At 36.8% G+C, this 5,571-nt stretch overlaps 1 long non-coding RNA gene across 1 annotated transcript; it reads right to left on the bottom strand.

Annotated features, from left to right (window-relative positions):
- Positions 1–632: 632 nt before the first annotated feature.
- Positions 633–2,839, bottom strand: LOC107802064 (uncharacterized). Its single transcript, XR_001651762.2, has 2 exons — positions 2,647–2,839; positions 633–2,009 (listed from the first exon to the last, which is right to left on the bottom strand). It is a non-coding gene; the product is annotated as an uncharacterized LOC107802064 (long non-coding RNA).
- Between the last annotated feature and the right edge of the window lie 2,732 nt (positions 2,840–5,571).

Raw genomic sequence — 5,571 nt, 5'->3', positions numbered from 1 at the left:
GTGGCATTGGTGAAATTAGCAGAGACCATAATGGCAATTGGATAATGGGATTCGCGCATAAGGCAGTTGCAACATCCTCTCTCCATTCTGAACTACTACCAGTTATGGCTGGACTAGAACTCTCCTTCACAAAAAGTCTCTTTCCCACTATAGTGAAAATAAATTCACAGGTATTATGTAACTTATTTAATGACGAACAATATCGCTACTCACATCTTCTTCATGACAACATTTTTCTTCTTGATGCTATTGGAGTGGCAGAAATAATACATGTATACCGGGAAAGCAACACTGTAGCAGATGCTTTGGTAAAGTATGGAAGCACGAGACAACATATATCAATGGAGGAAGACAACACTATGTACTGGAAAGTACCTCTGACTTTTATTTTACCAGTTTTTATTAAAGATAAATCAGGGAAAACCATAATACGGTCTATCCCTACGTTATGTAATAACTAAATTTCCTATGTTTTTAATATAATAGTTTCCCCTTTCTTTTAGCAAAAAAAAGCAAGTCTATAGGACCCCCATAAATCCATATGTACCAAATCGAAGATCTCTTCCACTTTACTAGTACTAAGTGTAAAAGAAATTTGAGTTTGTCTTACTAGAGGATAAACATCACAGTCATACAAAGAAAAAACCACTCTTATTAGAAAAAATAGAAAGTTTTCTCAATATCGCCATAGGAATATCTGCTAATTTTTTATGCCAATTTTTTGCTCGATCATCCTTTCCACATCCATTGATCTACGATGCTTAACTGCTCCCCTTATGCTCTTTGATTCCAAAACATATAGACCTTCCTTTTCTTTACCAGTCAGCTTCACTTTCCCAGTGCAAAGGTCTTGAAAAATAAAGAAGTCGAAAAAAAAATAGCATAACAATTCATAGATTTTGTCATTTTAGATACAGACAAAAGGTTGAATCTGAAGCTGACACACATAACACATCATTGATCACATTACCTCCTATTAATATACAGTCTCCAACATCTGTCACATGCGTAGAATCCCCTATTGGCAACTGAACACTCACTGTGGTTCCTACTTTAACATCATTAATCAAGAAATTGAGATTACTTATCATATCATTAGTAGTCCTAATATCCACTATCCAACTAAGATTATCATCCTTAATGCATGTAGTATTACCTACCATATATGCCTGGGCTCGGAAGTGGAGACTTTATTCATCATAAAGACAAACATATTGAACTATTTCTGGGTAAGGACTGGTACAACAGAAGAATTTCCTTTTGTCTGTTGATTATTTTCTTGTACCGCATTTGCCTTCCTCTTGGATTTGAATGTTGTCAGGTAACTTATTATTTTTTAGCAATTCTTTTTCAGATGCCCAGTCAACTTACAAAAGTTACATTTCATCAGCTTGTAACATTCGCCCTCCTCTTATATGACAATAATCACACTATGCATTATAATTTCTCTTAGGTTTGAACTTGGATCCCGCTTTAGCAATAAACAGGTTAGTGAGATCTACACAATTGTTCTGAAACTGACCTTCGGCCACCATTTTCTATTTTCTAACTTTCGTCTTGAAGAATCATATCATATACTTGATCACATTAGATAGATGTGTTTTTAAGAGAATTTGACTGTGAGCCTGACTTTAACCTTCATTTAAGCTCATGAGAAATTGATACAACCGTTCATAACGAAGATGCACAAGGAATTCCTTTGACCTTTTACAATCATATGGAAGAGGCATTAGAGCATCATACTAATCCCAGAGAACTTTTCAGATGTGAAAATACGCAGAAACATGGGAAATACCTTGTGTTAGGGTGAATATGTCCCTGTGTAGGCGATACATGCGAGATCTATACACCTTATTGAAATGTTCTTTCAATCTGACAAATTGCATGTGCACTCGAAGAAAAAAGGACACCAAAATATAACTGCTTACTGATATTGCATATTATCCATAAATGTCAGGAGCCAAACCGATGGGCCGCGACGGATGTCCGAGTCCTATCTGTCGAATGCCCTTAAGTATTAGGTATAAACATGATTAGTTTATGTGAGGAAAACCTGTCCAAAAGACATATATATATAAACATGTGGGGCGAACCGTCAATGCTACTTTAGACTACTATATATCAAAAACTGAAAGCCGGCAAGGCCACATACTATCCAACTATACATACTGTCTACAGATCTCTAATAGAATATATAATTGTACAAGGATGGGATTGGGCCACGTCATACCCATACATGTATACAAGCATATCATACATAAATCAAAAGCAACTCTAGATCAAATGGAGCACGTCAACTCTCGCTGATCAAGGATTCTAAGAAGCAAGACCGTCAACTTGTGTATATACATATAAATACGTGTATATAACACCATCTGGTCATGGGTTGATGCACATGTATAAATGCATGAAATTCATGAAAATATGTTAATATCTCAATATTCTTTTCGGATAAACTTTATCAACTGCGTATTATTCTGAGACCCATGAACAGAAGCTATAATAATATGTCACATGGGGTATCAAGAGCATAGGGATCCCAAGTATTTCTATGAATAGAGTCGTTTATAAAAGCTGTGCGTTTGCTCGTTTCTTTTGTATCATTTGGATCATGCCAAAAAGAAAGAAGGGATAGCCTTAACATACCTGAGTCGATTCTCTTGAGAAAGATTACACTGTATTCCCTTAATATTGCAGAATCTCACAATAATTTAAATTGTTGAAGGTCTTGGGCATTGCTCATATGACTTTCGGTTGTAACATACAACCTTTACGTTGAATCCTCATCATATGCCTTTAGGAATGAGTTGTGATTCACGTTTCTTATCCATTCATATCTCTTAAGTTGGAGATATGTTTTATCCATAGTTTTATGGAAGTTAGAGATATGTTTTATCCATCCACCACATAATCCAAATGATTTAGATCTTGCCACCTTACTCTACCATAAGTTAAGAGTCATAAGGGAATTTAATCTTTATCTAGTAATATTTAATTAATTAGGTATTAATTAACCAATTACTCACATAATTAAGAATTATCTTAGCTTACTTAAAATATTACTCACTTTTAACATACCTTATACACCTTACTATCATAGTCATGTAATACCTTGTATGAAACTAGTTCATAAATACCAGGTATTGCAGCTTAGACCATATTCTATCACATATCGATAAATTTCAATGAAACTCACTTTCTTTGATTCATTTACCCTTTAACCTCCACGACACTTATATATCGCTTGTTATAAATAGCATAAATACCTATAACCTCAAGATAATCTCATCCCCGAGTCTACATCGATTAACTTATGATGAAATTATTACGTATGAAATGCGGATTATAATATCCTTCCCTCTTAGAAACATTCATCCTCGAATGTTTAAATCCTCAGGATCTATATAAACTTTGACAGAGTCTCCTTTGTAATAATACAACTACCAACTATTCCAGTAGAAACTCAATAATCGCCACATAGGACCAAAATCATCAATAACGACAATGGCCTCACACGACCAATGACATTAGCTAACACAAGAATCCATACACGTACCTTAAGGTTGTCATGTCTCAGTTCGACCCTTCTCTGGAAGAAGAAATAAGTGAGGATATCTAGACTTCATGTCTTATTTGGCCTCCTAGGTCATTTCTTCCACATTATTGTTTCTCCAAAGTAGTTTCACCGAAGCTACATCTTTAGTCCTCAATCTCCGAACCTGTCTATCTAGTATAACAATGGGTGTTTCTTCATATGATAGCTGCTTTGTGACCTGAACGTCATCAATGTATACAATTTTGGAAAGATCTCCGATACATTTATGGAGCAAAGACACATAAAAGAATGGATGTACAGACTTTAATTCCGAAGGCAAGTCTAACTCATATACTACCTGGCCTACCTTGCGTATAATCCTATATGGCCCAATGTACTGAGGGATAAGTTTTCCTTTCATACGGAACCTCATTACACCTTTTATCGATGAAACTTTTAGGAATACCCAGTCGTCAACCTAAAACTCTAAGTCTCGCCGTCGATTATCTGCATAAGACTTCTGACGGCTTTGAGCTGCTAATAGCCTTTCCTGTATAAGCTTAATTTTCTCGATTGCCTGTTGTACCAATTTCGATCCTACTAACGTAGCTTCCCCAACATCGAACCACACTATAGGTGACCTACACTTCCGTCCGTAAAGAGCTTTGTATGGAGCCATCTGAATACTGGAATGGTAGCTATTATTATGTGTAAACTCAAAAAGCGGCAGATGATCATCCAGCTACCCTTGAAGTCTATCACACAAGCCCGTAACATATCCTTAAGTGTCTTAATAGTACACTCAGCCTGTACATCTGTCTAGGGATGAAATGTTTTGCTAAGACTTACCTAAGTCCCCAATCCTTTTTGGAAGGACCTCCAGAATTTAGATGTAAATTGAGCTCCTCTATCTCCTTAATATAAAGCCTTGCATAATCTTCTGCGGAATATGTAGTCATAATGGACAGAAAATAGGCTGATTTTGTAAGCCTATCAACAATTACCCATATAGAATCGAACTTATGCTGTGTACGAGGTAAGCCTACGATGAAATCCATATTAATTACTTCCATTTCCAAGTCGGAATCTCCATAGCTTGCAATAATCCACCGGGCTTTTGATGCTCAATCTTAACCAACTAACAGTTAGGGCACTGGGAAACAAACTCCGCTATATTCTTTTTTATTCCATCCCACCAATATACTTCCCTGATATCATGATACATCTTTATTGCTCCTGGACGGATAGAATAACGAGAATAATAAGTTTCTCCCATAACATGCCGACGCAGCCCTGCTACATTAGGGACACCTAATCGTCCTCGATATCTGAGGACCCCATCTTCTGTAATCTCAAATGGTGTCTTCTCTTTCTGAGGGGTGGTGTCCTTATAATGAACTAACATAGGATCCTCGTACTGGCGTTCCTTCACTTCAGTTATTAAAGAGGATGTTGTTGTATCTTGAATACTAATTCCAATATCACCTGAGTCCAGTAACCGAACTCAAAGACTAGCTAACTGATGAATCTCATGGGCTATTCCCCTTTTCTTTGGCTGTAAATATGATAGGCTACCCATAGATCTACGAATGAGGGTATCGGCTACCACATTCGACTTCCCCGGATGGTATAAAATATCAACGTCATAATCTTTAAGTAGCTCCAACCATCTCCTTTGACTTAAATTCATTTCCTTTTGCTTGAAGATATACTGGAGGCTCTTATGATCCATATAGATATCAACATGATTGCCATACAAATAGTTCCTCCACATCTTTAGTGCATGAATCACTGCGACTAACTCTAAATTGTGGGTCGAGTAATTCTTCTCATGCTTTCTTTGTTATCTAGAAGCATAAGCTACAACCTTACCATGCTACATCAATACACAACCCAATCCAATGTCCGAAGCGTCACAATAGATACTTAACCATCGGTCCCTTCTGGGAGCCTTAGAATTAGTGCTGAAGTTAATCTGTCCTTCAATACCTGAAAACTCCATTCGCAAGATGTCACGACCCAAACCGATGGGCCGC

Source organism: Nicotiana tabacum, chromosome 7 (assembly GCF_000715075.1).
Source record: "Nicotiana tabacum cultivar K326 chromosome 7, ASM71507v2, whole genome shotgun sequence".
NCBI classification, from domain to species: Eukaryota; Viridiplantae; Streptophyta; class Magnoliopsida; order Solanales; family Solanaceae; genus Nicotiana; species Nicotiana tabacum.
This window is presented reverse-complemented; position numbering and strand designations above follow the sequence as displayed.